At 41.9% G+C, this 18,313-nt stretch overlaps 1 protein-coding gene across 4 annotated transcripts in view; it reads left to right on the top strand.

Moving 5' to 3' along the window:
- The first annotated feature begins 255 nt into the window (after window positions 1-255).
- The window catches only part of ZNF148 (zinc finger protein 148), a 48,165-nt gene continuing 30,107 nt past the window's right edge, over window positions 256-18,313 (top strand). For 2 of the 4 annotated variants that reach the window (XM_037913161.2, XM_037913162.2), the window contains exon 1: window positions 259-451. The gene's annotated coding sequence lies outside the window, so the exon portion shown is untranslated. Of the gene's footprint in view, window positions 452-8,572; window positions 9,527-18,313 lie in introns of those variants that run through there. The other 2 variants (XR_006284726.1, XM_043524865.1) reach the window with 2 other exon arrangements.

The raw sequence follows: 18,313 nt of genomic DNA, 5'->3' as shown, positions 1-18,313 counted from the left end.
CCCAGCGTGACCGGCTCCTCGGCCTCCACGCCCCTACCCGCGGGACTGCCCCAGGCGGCCGGTTCCTCAGGCCCCAGCTCCCTCCATTCCGCCGGCTGCCCGGACTCCGGCCCCGCGCAGTGCCGAGGCTCCCGCGCGCTGCCGCCACTCGCCCCAGCAGGCCGCCGAGGCTCCGCCGGCGGGTACCCCGGGCGGCTCCCAGGGCTCCGGCGCCTGGGCGGCCGCGGGTCCTCCCGGCGGTTTCCCAGCCTGCACCGCGGCGCGGCGGCGCTCTGGCCGGCCTGTCGCTGTCACCGCCAGGAGGAGGCCGACGCTGCTGCGCTCCTCGAGCCGCCGAGCAGGAAGGACCCTTCGCCGCCGCCGAACTTTCCCTCAGGACCCACCATGCCCGGGGCCGCGGCCCGGGGACTCTGAGCGCCGCGCCCGCCTTCCCCTCGCAGCGCCGCGGCCGGTAAGCCCCGGAGCGCGGGGGAGCTGGGTCGGCCCGGCCGCTCACGCACAGGGAGGAGGGAGGGAGAGAAGCTGGGCCTCGCCGCTCCCTGTGCGCGGCGCTGCGGGCCAAGCGGCCCGGAGGCTCTGCGGAACCGCGAGCGGGGCGGAGGAGGCCGGAGCCCCTGCGGGGCTGGCGAGGCCGGAGCCTGAGGAGGCGGGGGGAGGAGGAGGAAGCGGGGGGGGGGGCGAGGAAGCTTCCACCCCCCTTTGTTGCTGTGGAGGGTGAATGTGAGGGGAGCTTCCTTCCGCTCCCCCCTTGATGCGGGCTGCGCTCGGGGCTTTCCCTGCCGGAGTCTGAGTTCGGGGCAGGAGGCGGAGTGAGAGCTGCTGCTCCGCCGCGAGCGGGGCTCGCACTTGGGGGACTGACAGACAAAGACGGAGGCGTGAGATTCGGGGATAGGGAGACAGACAGACCTAGAGACACCCCCACCCCCCACTTTCTATTGTTCTCGGGAAGGGGAGCTGCTGATTTGGGGATTTAATCCTCAGAAATGCCCCCCCCTTCCCTATAGGCAGCTTTGCGAGTGGTCTCTCTAGTGTCAGGAGCTGCTAACAAGTGCCTGCTTCGAAGTCCTCAGACAAGAGAGAGAAAAAAGGGGTGGGGGAGTTGTGACGGGTATTTAATTGCGATTTAAACTCGCCCCCCCCATACCCTTGTCAAACGTTAGTCTGCATTAGCACAATAATGAGTCTTTTTCTTTAATGGTGCATAGACATGGGCTAGACATCAATGTTGCAAATATAATGCATCTTTAGCTAATATAATGCATGTTTAGCTAACCTTTCCCATTTTCATAAACCTTTTTGAATTCTGTGATTGAGGGGTGCTGTATAATGATGTAAAGTATTATTGTACATAGAATCCAGTGAGCAAACTTTTAACTTTGTTTCTCAACCCCACCTGGAATATGGCCATGGATCATAAAATAGATGTATGTGATTCAGAAAAGCTAGAAGTTTAAGATGAGACAGAGAGATAGTGGTTTCACCTCAACACGTTGAAAAAAAGATTATTGGAAAGGCAAACTGCATAAAATGAAAACTTTATTAAAATGAAGGGAATCTTTATTGTTTTGTTTTTAATATGCTAGATTAAGGACGAGCCAAAGTACAAACTTTAACATTACTTTTCAGTCACCAGGAGTATGTACATGGAACTTAAGCTCTCTGAACACAGTGGATCATCCATGTTCAGATCTACTCCTTTGCTTGTGGGGAACACTGTCCCTACACTTTCCCTCCCTAGGTTTGGAGATCCTTGCCTGAGGAGGTAAAAGAGGTTGAGGAATGGTATCATCCTATCCCACTTCCTGAAGGGAGTCATGTTATACAAGAGGTCAAACTAGAAGATATAATGGTCCCTTCTAGCCTTAAAATGCTTGAATTTACAAAAAAAAAGTTTATGCCCCTACAGGCTGCATTAACTTTTCTATATTCTCTATCCTGTGGTACTCGTGCATGCTTCCAGAGACAGCTGTCATTGAGGGAAGCCTGGACAGTGCTGGGGGGGCCCACAGCCTATCAGACATAGTCTTTCTGTGTATCTAGTGGAATTTGACTGCTCTGGTTTGGAATCCTGTTGGTTTCACAGCAGGGACAAATGCTGATCTCCCAGGAATGGTTAGAGGAAAACTCTGCAAAATCAGCTTTACTAAGTCAGTCCTCCCTATCATAAAAATCCCTATCATGGGTTTTTATCAAGAAGGGTTACAGAATATTTATGTATTAAAACAAACAAGAAACAGGGACTGTTTAATTATAATAATTGTATTTTTTTTACTGATTTTCTAAAAGTGTTTTCTTCATAGTTGTATCTTAGCATAGGTAGAAATTCTAAAAAAAAAAAAAAGTTATTTTGCCAGTATAACTTAAAAACAAAATAAAGAGACTAGCCTCCTGTATTTGGGTATACAGTGTAGCATTTACATTTTCTGCCCTCACCCCCTCAGGCAAAAGCCTGGGATAACTAGTGTATAGGTAATATATATTTCTGGCATGGTTCTTGATTGCTTTATTGTCTTGTATTTAATTTTTACCCTATTCCATATTTAAGTCCAGATCCTGCAAACATTTATAAATAAATTAATTTTAATGGAAAGTCTCTAATATAACAGATAATGATGTTGTCAGTTTATAAGTATCTAAATATTAGCACTTTATTCTGGGGGAAAATGGCATTCTAAATCTATTGAAGTTGAAAACTGCTGCTTCTAATTTGTGAACTTCTGTGACAACAACATTAGTGGTGTTTTAAGACACCATTATGGACATGCTTTATCCCAGTGAAATATTATGAACTCAAATATAAAAGAACTGACAGCTCATGGACAGGACTGAGCACCGCAAATTTGGTGATGTAAATTTGGAAATGGTGGAACTAAAGTTTTCAGTTGTGAGTTCAGTCAGTTTAGACTAAGTTTCAGAACCCTAAAAGGAGAGTTTGGGGGATGAAAATGTGATCAGTCACCATATTTTAGTGTTTTTGGAAAATCCTGGACAGGACTGACATTTTGTCTTCTACTGGAGATTAAGTATGTCTATGGTGGCAAGGATCTTTGTCGTTTTAGTCCCCTGTGAAGAAGAATATTAAGTGTGCTATTGTTCCATTGTAAATATCTCCAGTGGAAACATTTATATACTTAGGGCACTCAGGAAAGTTAAGGTGAATCAGGGGTTAAAATGCTTTAACTTAGAGGTATGTCTACACTTCAGGTGCTACAGTAGCACAACTGCAGTGCTGCAGCTATGCTGCTGTAATGTAGACACTTATTATAGTGAGGGAATTGGTTTTTCCATCTCTATAGTAAATGCCCCCCATTCTGAGGCTTTAGCTACATTCATGGAAGAATTCTTCCATTGACCTAGCTGCATTTACAGTCGGGAGTAGGTCGACCTAACTAGGTCACACAGGGTGTGATATTTTTCACAGCCCTTAGTGATGTAGCTAGGTCAACCTAAGTTTTAGGTGTAGACCAGGACTTACGTACATGAACATCACACCTTTAGTTGATTCACCTTAACTTTCCTGGGGGTTTGTCTATATGGTGTGGCAGTGCTCACCAAAAGGGTGTAAATTGTAGAGTGCTCTAATGTGTTGCATGCCAACTGTCCTGTGTAGACCCTGCTGACACATTGTAAAAGGTTCCTAGTGTGTGTTAATGTAGTGCTGTTTCAAATGAGACTGTCAGTGCACGCTAGGTACCTTTTAGAGCGTGTTAGCAAGGTGTACGAGGCAGTTAGAATGTAATACATTAAAGCATTCTACGGTTTGCACCCTTGTAATGCGCACTGCTGCAGTGTGTCGACCAGTTTGAGTGTCCCTTTGTAGAAAAGCACTTACGCTGTGCATGCTTGGAGTAGCTTGCAGGAATGCGCTCCTAATTCCAGTTTGTTAGAAATACTGTCAGATAGATTAGGCTTAATTTAGTTTTGGTTTTAAAAAATGAAACCTTCCCCCTTAATATTAAGAGAAATGTTTTTTGTGAAATTAAAAAGACATAAATAAATTACAGGTTTTCTCTTTGGGTTTAAACATTATCCTGCAATGTTTGCTGGTTAGCGTTGTTCACGAGAACCTGAAAGTGAAACTGACTTGTCTATTTGTATTGTTCAAACTGAGTGAAGGGCTAAAATTAAATCAGCAAATTAAATTATTTCAGTTGAAATCATCTAAATTGTTATGTTTTTCATTTGACTAGGCTTTTTAATGAAAGTTGCCTTCTCAAATCGCCACATAGTGATTGGAGAATAGACTAAGGCCCTTAGCATGCAGTCTGACCTGTGTAGGTGGACGCTTATGCTCAAATGAAGTCCCACGGAAGCTACTGAATCTCCGCATGGATACACTGAAATACAGATAAAGACCCTTGAACAAATAGCGACTCCTCACATACAAATTGCTTGATGTCCCTAAAGAGCAAAAATTTAACTGTTGACAGGACATGGACTGTCAGCAAGGCACAAACCGTTGGCTCCAGCTATTAATTCTGGATTGGGCACTCTTATTAGAGAGTTTTTCACAACATTTATCTTCAGTTACACAGATTCCGTCAGTCACTTTATTTTAGTACTTTTCAGTGCAGTTAAAAACACAATCCCATCTGTTTAGCTCATTAGTACTATATATACATTGTAAACATTAAATTATTTTTAAGGTTTTTTAATCTTCATATCTATATAGCAGTGTTCTTTTATATATTATCAACAATGCTTTAAGCTACAAATGTAATAATTAACATACAGATTGAACATATCTTACTTATAGTACACATTAATATCAAATAACATATACAAAGACTATTACAATAGGATTTGTGATTAAAAATGTTTTCTTGAACAGATTGCATAATGAGATTTTTTTTCATCTGTAGTTAGCAGTTCAAATAATATATCAGAAAAACTTAAAATTATTTTCTCATATTGCTTGGTAAGTGTCTTGATTTTTTTTTTTTAATATTTTTTTAAGTGTGCAGAAAGAAGATTTACCTTCCTTTGGAAATGCAGTGAGAAGTATATCATGCAGAGTGATAGATGTACATACACATATATTCCTAATGAAATTTTTAATGTGTTGAAACGATTCTAGTAACCCAGTCTACACAATGTCTGGAATTATGTATTAAAAAAAAATCAGATAGTACTTTTGCTCCAAAATTCCTATTTTTTCCAGCATTTATGCTTAGGACATTGTGAGATTTTTCTTATGTTCAGGAATACAGTATAATTAAGTAGCATTTTTTTACTAGTGATGAAATATATTTAGGTTTAAATATGCCTTCAGGTTTGGAAAAATAATGTGGGAAATAGTTGTTTAACTGTATATCCTGTATGTATTGGTCTGATTTTGGAGCTAGTGTTCTGTACTGCTTTTATTGACAGTTTAGTATTACAGTATCTGCGTCTTGTCACAATTTGTACAGAAAACTTTTAAGACAGTGCTGTGTGATTCTTCTTTTATGGCTAGGATGACATTTTTATAAATGCAGAATTAAATAGTCTGATGATAAAATGAAATCTGTGTGGGCAGAAGATCCAACCTGCAAATAGCAGAAGGATATAATTTGTGAGCAGTCTATCAAGTATAAAGTGTCTATATCTCTAGCACTGAAAAATCAAGAAGCATGTAAAATGACTGTAAAACAAAATAATTCCTTGCAATAGCAAGTTATTTTAATAATGCATAAAGTTGTTGTGGTGACTGTATGGATAAACTCTTTAAAGTGGGAGGCTATATCTAATTTTACAACAAAGGACTCCAAATGAAAGCTGCATATACATAGGGTAAAAATATACCCATTCTTAAAAATTGCAAAGATTATCTTTGCTCTTGTAATATTCCACAATGGCTGTATTAACTTTTTACTACCGATGTTTCCCAAAATAGAATATAAAAAAATCTGTCAAATGGAACAGTTTACAGCAAAAGTAACATCGTGATTGGATAACGTTACATTACTGAAGGAGGTGGAGTGAAGAAGATTATTAGCTGGCAGATGTGATATAGTTGTACATTCACTAAATATTTAAGAAAGGGAAGACAAACATTTTTACGCTATCTGAATTGCTTCTAAATGGCTGTTTTTCAGAAATGTCAAATACATTTATATTTTTGCAAGCATTGAAGTTGCGGGCGAGAGAGTTCTGGTGTGCTCCAAACAAGTATAACTTGTACCTAGCAATCCTCAATTCCCTTGCCGTCTCTGATCTGTTTCTGCCACCAGACATCATAAGTGGGTTACACGTTGGGTGTTCATTTGCCAGTGTTACTGTATGATTGTCTGGTCCGACTCTGACCCATCAGTGTTCTGCTTTTGCCAATGTCCCTAGACTGCCTCCTCCTCCTTTTCTTTATCCCAAACTCATAGAGATAACTGGCCTAGGGTTTTGTTCATTGAGTACTGCAAATATTCAAAAGTCATAGGGAAAGAGGTGCTGTTACTAAGCTGCTTGGAGAAAGATTGAGATCTGTAGGTTATGTGGGAGAGGCTAGAGCAGCCTTTGTGTGCCATTGTGCAGTCTTATGCAAGTTTCACAATGACAGGATGTTAAAATGTATGGATTTTGCTTACAACATACTCATCCTAGGAAAAACTAATATGGAGCGTCATTGAGGCCAAGAATTTAACAAGTTTCAAAGAGGGATTGAATGTTTATATGAGTAACAAGCTACCCAGATTTCTGATACTCTTTTCGCAAGAGAGAGAGAGAACCTCATGTTTCAGGATTTAAAACAATGTCTAACTATTAGGGATTAGAATGAAACCTTTACAGGGCACATTATGCACAACTATCTACTGCATCTTTCTGAGAAGTGTCTGGTGCTGGCCACTGTTGGGTCTAGGATATTGGACTAGATGGAGCATTGGTCTGATCCTGCATGGCAGTTCCTTTGGAACAATATGTGCTTGTGGTTGCTGTTAAGAAGGATTGGTTTCATAGATCCTACCAGGGACACTAGTGACCTCAAATAGATTTCAGAGTTCTCCAAGAGAAAGTATCCTACAGCCAGTGGCCCTGTCTGTTGGTGGCCTACTATGATATTCTGATTGTCATCTGTTCTTGATCATTGTTATGATGGTTCTTAACACAGGTCACCTTGCTATCTTGAGAGCCTGTGACAAGTGAGATGGATGGCAAAAGTCAAGCTCTTAGGTTGCGTCATTTTTAGCATTGAGCATTTCTAAAGTCATGTGGTAGGTATAGTGAATGTGAAAAAAAGCAATTTTCTTGTCTACCATTATGTCCATAAAATTCCCTGTAAAAGAATTGTTCAAGGTGGTTGGCAGTTTGGTATAGCCTAGCTGACTCATTTTGCAAAGAGAAATCTAATGTTTTTTCTTGTTGTGAAGCGATTATTTATTTCATGGACATGATTTATTAGATTCAGAAGTGATGATTAGTCCCCATTGTAATCAAATGCAGCAAAATCTCTGAATGAATTTGGGCCATTACCACTTGCTTGTATTCTAGAAGTGTGTGAGAAGTTTTGGCCTTCAACATGCGTGTGATCTCATTCCACTTTGGTAGAATTCACTGTGTGTGTATTGAGTCAACTTTTGTTTGAGACTGTTAATATCTTAACAATAGAAGGGTAGGTTGTCACCTTTCATCTAGGAGAAGATGGTGGTTAGGCCTTGCATAAGAAGCCAAGCCTGCCAGTTTTAGTCCTGTGTGAATCTTCACTGGGGCAGCAGATAGGTTGCAGGGGTGCGTGTGTGGTAGGGATGCTGTTGGTGTGTAGAGGCCATGAAGAAGCTAGGTAATTGTTTTATGGACCTTATGAAAACCACATGGTTTCTCCTTCTTCCATGCAAACTTCATAATCTCCTGTAATCCCTTTAAAATGGGTTGTCTAAATGACCTTTAATTTTTTTTTTAAATTATGTTAATGCTACAGACCACCTATACCAAATTTGAAGTTGAAAGAACTTTTATGGTTGTTTTGGGGGTAAAGTAAGGCTTATGATGGAAAACAAGTCTGAACCTTACTTACGGTGCAGATGCCACCAACCCATAATCAGTATTGTGGTCAAAAGGTCTTATTTTTAGAATTAAAACTTGGTGTAACAGAGTCCCCTGTGGTTCCCACAGATGGTAGGAGAACCTGACCGCACACAGTTATTTTCACTGGGTGGTTCCAGCAGAGGCCCTGGTTCCTTGCTACTTGCAAGGAGGGGTGGAAGGGCTGTCCTTTGTGAGCCTTCTTAAATCTCTCCAGATGGGGGATCAAAAGAAAAGTCACAAACCTCAACACATATGAGAGTACCCCCATTCCCAGGGCCCGTCAGAAAGTGAGGTGGGGAAAAGTCCACAGTGCTGCCAACAATGCAGCACCTGCATAGTGAGTTTTGAGAAATCTCCCTGGCTGGGCTTCTGAGTCAGGCTTAGTCTGTCTGGCTGACCATGGGAGTTTGCTGCACTCTCAGTAAGGTCAGGGTGAAGGTCTCCTGGTTGGGAGTTCCCTCTGTGACTTTAGGAGTCACTCCTGCAGTCTGCTGCTTAGGGCAATTCCCTCCTCATCCCCATAATAGCTGGCTGCTGTTTCCTCCCTTTTAAATGCCTCCTCCCTGTCATACAAGATTGACAGGTCCTTGGGGGGGGGGGGGTGGGAGGGGGCTAGCCCGGGCTGCCCCCAGGGCCTATCTGGGACCTTCTTCGTCTGTGTGGGGTCTATGTACACCCCAGCAGACTTGGTATTTATATGCAAGTTGATGATTTCTCCAAAGAACTAAATAAATTAAAATGTATTTCTAGCTCAAATCAGTTGACTGACATGAATCTTCAGTGCATTTTATGCAATGTGGTATCATGCAAGGCCTACACTAATTAAACAATTAAACAGTGTTTGCATTCATCATGGGAGAAGCATGCAGGGGGCAGCACTAGGAGCTCAAGTCATCTTATGCAGTGGGAATGATGCACTATGGTGCCTGGAAGGTCTTTTATATTCAGTCTGGCTGACAGCCAGCATTGAAAATTGGAACCTCTGGCCTTCTGATCAGTTGAGTTTCGAAACAGCATCACCAAACAGCTCAGGGAAGATTGTATTTAGCAGTTTTACAACTTGAAGTGTTTGCGTTTAACCTAAAAGCAAATTATTTAATCTTAAGAGTGTGGTGAGAGTGTTTTTTGTCTGCATTGTTGGTCTTGGGGAGGATGGCATTCTTTTGGCCAAGTAGCAAATTTTTTGAATTTAGTTCTTGAATTTAGAATTTAAATATAGTTGTTTAACTGTATGTCCTGTATGTATTCGTCTGATTTTGGAGCTAGTGTTCTGTGACTATAGGTGGAAAGATGTCCCAAAATGCCTTTTTTGCAAGACAATCATAACTATTTCTTTCAGACTCTTTGGATAAATGCCTTTTTTGTGACTTCTAGACAGCCTTATTATTTTGTTACTTCTTATTTGTAATGTGGTAGTACAGTGTGCTGGACAATGTCCCCATGCTTACTTATACCCAGCAGCACATCATGCACAGGGAAATAGTGTGTGTCCTGAGAGCTTGGAGTCTGAGAAGACAAGCAGCATACAAAGGTAAGGGAAAGGCATATACAGTTTTTATGAATATTATACACGTTACACTACATATTTTTAAATTAAAGAAATGTATATCAGCTATATCTAACTGCCCAGCAACCTAACCCTTATTAGATGGTCAGCTGTTATATGCGTTTTGGAATTAATATCTGGAATTATTGCATTGCATTCTAGGTAGGCCTTGTACACCATATAGAAGCTATAGCATGTGCCGAATGTGACTGTGGGACATTAGTCAGAGTGCATGTATTACACCAGAACGTAGGGCTGGTCTACACTATGGGGGGTGGGGGGAAATTGATCTAAGTTATGCAACTTCAGCTACATGAATAACGTAGCTGAAGTCGATGTACTTAGATCTACTTACCGCGGTGTCTTCACTGCAGTGTGTCGACAGGAGACGCTCTCCCGTCGATTCCCCTTGCTCTCCTGTCGATTCCCCTCCCCGTCTCATTGAGGTGGAGTACCGGAGTCAACGCTAGAGTGATCGGCGGTAGATTTATCTCATCTGTACTAGACATGATAAATCAACCCCCACTGGTTTGATCACTGCCCGTCAATCCGGCCAGTAGTATAGACAAGCCCGTAGTTTCCTGCCTTTTTTGTGATGTTGGCTGCAGTCACCATCTTACATGCATTCTGGCTTGGTGGTGGAGTCCCCTTGGCTGTTAGTTTTAGGAGGTTTCCAAGTCAGTGCAGATGACAGTTCTGTGAGTTCATGGAACCAGTGTCTTTCATCAGTTTGTCCCTGATAAGTACAGGGAGTACACACACAGATGGAAACATTCTTTGCTTTGTTTTTGGATCAGTCCAAATGTCTGTTCTACTGTATTCTGACACTTAATTAGTGCATACAGGGATCAGGGTACCAGTGCCACTGAGGTCAAGGCTCAGTTTCAGTGGTCCTTCCCCAGAAAAGTGCCTCTTCCAGAGAACTGTTAGAGAGCTCTCCCCTGAATTGCTATTGAGGCATTTCTTCAGTGGGTTAATGGATTAGTATAACTGTGTTTCCCATTGCCATTCATGAAATGGCTCCAAGGCACTCTCTCTTTTTGTATCATCCCTTTGGCTTGATTTAATAAAAGGCTTGAGTAATTAAAAAATCAGGGAGAAGACTGAAGTCCTGGTGAAGGCCAACCCACATGGAGTCTATGGTGGAGGCCAGTGGGTTTTTCTTTTTCTTAAAGTTCTCTTAGTCTAGACTAGATTGAGGAATTATCTGGTAGAACTAGTTTGCGTTGTTGGTAGTCTGGTGAATACAGTATGCCAGTGACCCATAATGGATTCAGCAGTTGTTTGCTCTAACACTTTTTCCTCATTCTTTAGACAGTAGTTCAATGAGGATAGAAAAGATTGGTTTATGACTGTGGTATCAATATCTAAACTGAACAAGATGTCTGTACCCAGTCTGTCTTGGCTGAGTTTCAGACTCCAAGATCAGAATGGTTCTCAGTGGGTTATTCCAGGGGTGGGCAAACTTTTTTTGGCCTGAGGGCCACATCTGGGTGGGGAAATTACATGCAGGGCCATGAATGTAGGACTGAGGCAGGGGGTTGGGGTGCGGGAGGGAGTGCGGGGTGTGAGAGGGGGTGCCGTGTGCCGGAAGGGGCTCAGGGCAAAGGGTTGGGGCAGAGGAGGGGTGTGGTGTGTACGATGGGGCTCAGGGAAGGGGGTTGGGATGCAAGAGGGGGTGGGGAGTGCGGGAGGGGGCTCAGGGCAGGGGTGCAGGGAGGAGCGCAGGAGGAGGCTCAGGGCAGGGAGTTGGGGTGCGGGGTGTGCCAGGGGGCTCAGGCAGGGGGTTGGGGTGCAGGAGCAGTACGGTGTGCGGCAGGGGACTCGGGGCAGGGGATTGGGGTGCAGGAGGGTTGCAGGGTACGGGTTGGGGTGCAGGCAGGGTGGGGCGGGGGCCCAGGGCAGGAGGTTGAGGTGTAGGAAGGGTGCGGCAGGGGTTGGGGTGTGGGGTGCAGGAGCAGTTCGGGGTGTGGGCTCCGGCCTGGCACCGCTTACCTGCTTCCCCGTTCCCAGCCAATGGGAGCTGCCGGGGGGCACAGGCAAGGGCAGCGCACGGAACCCTCTGTCCCCTGCAGGAATGTGGTGTCAGCCGCTTCTGGGAGCGGCGCGGAGCCCGCGGCGCCACAGAGGTGGCAATCCTGCTGGCAGATCCGGCCCACGGGCTGTAGTTTGCCAGTCCTGGTTTATTCTGACCACAAGTGTCATGTACCTCTCTGGCTGCCAGTGGTTTAGTGATGGGCTTGCGGCTAATAAATGTCAGTGACTCTCTTTAAGTTAATAAGGTCTTGACTGTGCTTAAATGTGTGAAGGTGTGGGCCTTCAGTTTAAAAAAAATTCTGTATTGTTCTGGCAGTTTTGCCTGGTTTCTAATTTTTCATGTTTGGGAAAGATTTTTGAGAAAGGCATGACTTGGGCGCTCTGTTCCCACAAATCTGCGGTTGATTAGCTCTTTTATTTCTTTCAGTTTGTGTTCAAACTGTCTTGTAATACAGACATGTTCTGATCAACTTGCTGAATGCTCTAATGATCCTTGCTGATAATGTTAGATACTGATAGCAGCCTTTGATACAGGTGATAGCATGGTGTTGGTGGCCAGGCAGCTAATCCTGATTGTGATGAGCTGAATTGTTCTTCAGTCATTGAGTTCCATAACTGGAAGAGAGATTTCAAAATTTGGTGATAGACATTTTCTCATCATTACTCAACACTCTTCTTTATGGACTGTCGAAAGGTTCTCCGCCCCCTGTTGTTAATTATGCATAAAAAGTCAGAAGGGGTTATCATAATGGAATATTGCCTGAGATACCCATAGTGCTGATACTCATTTCAATGTCACCTTTACTATTCTCTCCTCTTGAGGTTCTTATACAGCTCTGATCATCACAGTGTCTTAGCACCTTCCAGAAGTGCATTAAACATCATCATTAGTAACTGTCACTTGTGTTTCTCTCTCCAGGGGAGTGTTGTACAGGAATTATTTAAGTTCAATATATGTACACTGTACTCTGTGTTTACATTGATACAAGCAAAGTCAAATAACATTTTTTCTTGTGCTTTCAGTGGTAATAGTGAGGTTTATGGTCTCTCTTAGTTACTATGGGAGTTTATTCCACAGTCTTGGATGGGCCCCTGAGATAGCTCTTTCTCCTGTCCATGCAAGCTGTACCTCTGCTGTAGACAATTGCAATTCTGTTGTGCCTGAGGAGTGGAGCTGTCAGCTGTGATCCTCACTCCAGAGATTTAGAGGGGCTCTTCTAGGTATCCTGGGCCCAGGCTGTTGATGGCCTTGAGGATCAGGATTGAGATCATGAATTTTGTATTCTGAGGAAACCAGTGTAAAGATTAGAGGCCAGGGTCCTCATCTGATCTCAGTCTTATCCCCACTTGCTGTTTCTGTCCTCACCTCCCAATCCCAGTGTCCTTGCTCAAACAGTCCCGGTGCAGACAGAAGTCTGTTGAGCATGTGCCAACTGAAATTTTTCAGAGGATGATAATTTGGCTAGATTTGGGTAGATTTTCATGGAGTATAAAAACATGCAGGACTAGAACTTGGGACCATGAGGTTCTGGGTTGCTGGCACTTCCTCATTGCAATGGGAAGCTTGGGCTGGATTTCTGCTGGAGGACACTGTAAAGCTAGACACTGCAGGAAGTACCACCCAACAGGGCCTGTGTGGCTGTCCCCCTCAGTCCATTGATTGCTGGTATATAAACTAGGAAGCCATCATGGGGAGCAGCCTGAGTAATAATGGTGACCGCCTCCTTGCTTCTGCTCCAGACCTTGCCTTGCTGTGTACCCTAGTCTCCAACTTCTGACCCTGGTTCACCTTCAACTCTGCTTTTTTCCTGCCGCCCATAACCTGGTGCCTCACCCTGACTCCCTAGTATCTTGACCTGGCCCGACCCCAACCTGTCTGCAGCTTGGTAACTGATCAATGCACATAGGCCACCTGCGGATATGCCCTGACACGGGGATGGAAAAGGCACATCCCTGATACAAAAGCCATCCCCTGCCAAATTCCAAGTTCCTTCTCCAAAGGATGGGGGCATTAGAGCTTTTCAAAGAAAAGGTCACAAAATTTTTTTAATATGGGCAAAAGAACATGGGCAAATACAATGATGTATTTTTTCTCTGGCCTTGCTCTCAGAAACTGCTGAACTGTTTTGGCTGAAATATTCAAAGCAAACACACAAACAAAACAAAAACAAAACAAAACAAAACAAAAATCAGCCCATGGCAGACATCTGGCATGGAAAATTTCAACCCAAATAGCTGAAGTTTGGCAAAGATATAAGCAACTGAAAACAGAGAAGTGTCAGGCAACCTTAAATATAGGCAGTGCTACTATCCCACCTATAGTAAGCTAAAGCTAGAGCTAAGACTTCTTAATGTTTAAGTTTCACAATGTAAGGACACCGATACCATATGTAATCTATTCATTTCAACCGTACAGTAGTAGAAATTCTAATGGGTTTTTGAAATATTGCTTTTATTAATGTTATAGAGAAGCTGATAATATAGTGTCACAAGATTCATGGACCTTTCCATTCCAGAAAGTAAACAAATGTTGCATATTTTATCATCCATGGTTTTTTGAATGGCGAAAGTGTGGTTGCCTCACTGGTTTGTGGTTTTTAACTTGCTTTGTTGCTGGAGTAATATGGAAAGCTTTTTGAGACTTCTGTTCAGTATTGAATATGTTCTAGATATGTTACAGTATGATTATGATAAATGGTCAACTAATATTGAGTTTAGAAAAAGCAGGAAGTTCTAGACTATGGCCCCAAACCTCTAAAGGTTTTCACACATGCACTATAAATAGTCCCGCTGTGAGGAGTCCCGTTGATTTTAATGGGGGTATTCACAGTGCACAAAATTAAGCATATAGGTACATCTTTGCAGTATCAGGGCCTATATTGGCACAAGTTCAGCAACAGAGTTATTCACAGGGGCATATGCTGGATGATCTGAGTCTTAAGAGGGTTTCAGTCATATGGTACAGTTAGAATTCTCTAATTTTGGGATCTGTAAACTTTTTGTGTGTGTACTGATTTATGTTTGGTAACTTTCTTTGCAATTCAAAACTCAACAGCTATTAATTTATTACCTTGAGTGCTACTTTTCTTAATTTCTAAGGAGGGTTCTGCTGATAGTACTGTTTTATTAATACGAAGGATAAAAATAAAACATGTTAAGCATTTACAATTTTTAAAGCATAATTAGGTCATTTTGTCATCTCTCTTTTTGTTAGTATAAAGAATTGTAGGAATATTTCCGTATTTCCTCCTATAAACAAATTCTAATGGTTAAATTTGAGAATTTAAATACAAACCCTCTGCTGTTGTAAATTTTGGCATAGGTAAGGTTCCTACACCAGTCTTACCTTTCCCAGTCACAAGTGTACATACAGTTAGAGTTTGGACTGAGTGGTTCTGGCAAAATAAGAGCACAGACACAAGAATAAGACATGGAATGGCCTATGGAACTGGACTGGAGGCTTTTGTTTGTTTGTTTTTCCTTTGTGAATTTATTGATTGATTGATTCATTTAAATCCTCCACTTGTCTTTTGTTGTGAGTGTGTGTCTGTTGCTGGTACTTTTTTTTTAATGAGGCTTCAGCAAAAGTTGCTTGTTAGGGAGGTTTTTGCCAGTTTTTATCAGTTATACCAGTGTAATTATACTGGTATAGTTATACTGCTATAACTTATTCCAAAATAAAAGTAACCTTTTTTGGTTTACCTTAACCCTCTTCAAATTAATGTAAGCCAGGGGTTCTCAGACATCATTGCATCATTATCTTGATTTTGATTTTGGAAAATCCTGAAGAGAGATTTATTAGCATGGCATCTAGTTGATAAAGATTTGATAGAATTTCCATTATACACACTATTTTTACATTTATTCTTGGCTGAAATTTGGAATGCACAGTGAGAGAGAGTTAGTGCCTGAATCTGTTCATAATACATTATTTAATTAAGTTTCACAGTAGAATTGGCTGATAAATGGTAAATAATTTCCCCCCAGAAAGTTATTTTAAAAAATATATAGATGTTCCATTTTGGAGTGGGATCCTTCCCCCCCTTTTCTCTTCTTTTTTTCTTTTTGCCATTTTGCCTCTGTAAAAGGATGGAGAAGGTGGGGTGGGGGGAGGAAACGAAAATTATGAAAACTCAAAACTTTTTGAAATTCTGTTTGAAACTCAGAAAATTTAGAAATAAATGTTAAAAAATATATAAACATTTTCTTCAAAAAAGGGGCCATTTTTAATTTAATTTCTTTTTTTGGACAAAAAATTTCAACCACATCTATTCTACAGTAGGTAGGTAGATAGATTAGGTTAAAAAGCAGTGTGAAATTAAAGAATGCACGTTTGATATGTGAGAGCAGATAGTCATTTTCCTTCCTCTTTTATTTACGTTGTCAGTTTTTCGAGATACTTCCTCTTTCTTCTCTTTTGCACAAATTGTCTGTTCATTCATTACAATCTCCCAAATTCTCCTAAGCCTGTATTGCACATATTAATTTACATCTAAGATTTCTGAAATGCACCCAATTAGTATCTCAAGGTGCATGTTAATTATTTAATAAAATCAACTTTATTTGTACAAGAATAAAAGGAAAAACACATATATACACCCATCCACAACCAGTCAAAGAGCTTGGTCTTGCATTCTACCCTGATGTTAAACAAGCTGATTCTTTCCTCTGGGGTGTCTGTTCTACTTCACTGAGTAGTCACTACCATCCTAATTATCGAGTTAGGTTAGTTCTCATGCAGTCATTTGGACAGCGTACAGGCCACAGAATACATCATGCAGCTCCATGATTTGCTGTCCACTGAGTCAAATCTGGTGCATTACAGGATAGAATGGCTGTGGGGGACAGGGATCTGTTGACACTGTCCAGCCATTGTGTTTTAGGTCTTCTGGGGGTCTTTTCCATCCTGGTTTCATTGGGTCAAAGTAGAAAATGATTCTTGCAGGGAAGCTGGTAGGCATTTGAAGCAGATGACCATACCAATTTAGAGAGTGCTGGGAGACGGTATGACAAAGCACGACCTGTTTAGTTAGAAAATTGATTTCTTCATTAGACTTTAATTCATGCCATTTGATATTTTTTGATCATTTGGACATGCTTCATCTGAATGGTGTCCAACTTTTTTTTAATTTGAAGAGAGAAGCACCACGTTTCAGTCCCATAGGTCAGAATACTGACCACAGAAGCTTTATTTATCCTCAGCTTTGTCTCTGTAGTTATCAGGGTGTTTGGTTCATGAAAGACATTCTTAATAAAATGCCCCATTACTGATGAGCTTTTGAAGTGCAGGCTTCAGGTTCTTTCTTGACATTGCTTGTATTATCAACAACATAGACAATGTTGGTGAAATCACTGACAATCCCAGATGGGTGGTTGTCCATATGCTAAAGGCCACAGCATATTCAAAATTGGAAGAATTTTGGCTTTACCCCAATTAATTTTCACGCTGATTTTGGCTGCTAAGTTTTCCAGAGATTTAAGAGCCACAACCAGCTCGTCTCTTGATTTGACAACCAGTGCTATGTTGTTGGCAAAATTGATGATGGTAAGGTTCTTATCATCAAGGCATATGCCTAACCTGCATTTACTTATTGTCTGGTCAAGCATGTAATCTATGATAGCAGTGAAGAATTTAGGGGTAGTAACGTGTCCTTGATGAACACCCAACCTAATTTTAGAAGAAGACAGTTCTTTTCCGATTTACAAGAATGAAGCTTGAGGAGTCATCATGTAGAAGACGAAACATTCTACAGAGCTTATTAGGGATGCCTGCAAATTTCAAGATCAGCCAAAGCAATTACCCTGTCAAAAGAATCAAACGCCTTGATATCCACAAATGTAATGTGAATGGGGCACTTGAATTCTTGTGCTTTCTGAATAAGCTGTGAAGATTTGCTCCTTTCGTTGTTGAAAAGCCGGGAATGAAACCAGCTTGTTGTGGTCTTGTCTTATTGCTTAAGATATCAGCGGCTTGGGCCAACAAGAGAGAAGCAAAAACTTTCCCCGGGGTGGACAGAAGAGTAATGCAACAATAATTACAACAGTCTTGATTGCTGCCTTTATGTTTCCAAAATGGTAGAATATCACTTTTTTGCCAGTCGTGTAGGACTGACTCTGCTCTCCGGATGATATTGAGCAGTATCTGCAACCATAAGATAATAGCTGGTCCAGAACTTTTTAACAGTTCTGCAGGATTTTCACTGAATCCTTCAGATTCCTTCCACCTTATTTCTCTTAAGCTTCTTTACAACTCTGTATATTTTGTTTATAGTGAACTTGTTAGGGTCATTTTGTGCAGAATGGGTCAACGTGGCAGTGGCTATCAGGTTACATTATCAGGACACATTTCTTTTCTACCCACTGTCAAAATTTGGTGGTATTTGTCCTTTTGTTCTAAATAGGCAAAGGCAACGACATTTTGCTTTCAAGACATTTTCAGTTAAGTACCTTTTACATTCTGAGTGGGGTGGGCTTGAGAGCCCAAGATGCTGCCTAAGCCACAATGTCCACACTGCTAATTTTAGCAAGTCCATTTACTCAAGTGGAAGGCTTGTTCATAGCTGTAATGTAGATATATCCTTAGATCTCCTTAATGCACCAGGAATCTTTGGAAAAACTTACGAGAGGCACACTGAAACTAACTGTTCTGAAGTGCTGTAGTAGGGTTTGTCTGAGTAGCAGTTTTTGAAACAAAGCAACATGATTCAGTGGCTCTAGAAGGGGTTCTCACAACAA

This window comes from Chelonia mydas, chromosome 11 (assembly GCF_015237465.2).
Source record: "Chelonia mydas isolate rCheMyd1 chromosome 11, rCheMyd1.pri.v2, whole genome shotgun sequence".
NCBI lineage: Eukaryota > Metazoa > Chordata > Testudines > Cheloniidae > Chelonia > Chelonia mydas.
The sequence above is the reverse complement of the archived record's forward strand: the minus strand, read 5'-3'. Positions and strand labels throughout refer to the sequence as shown.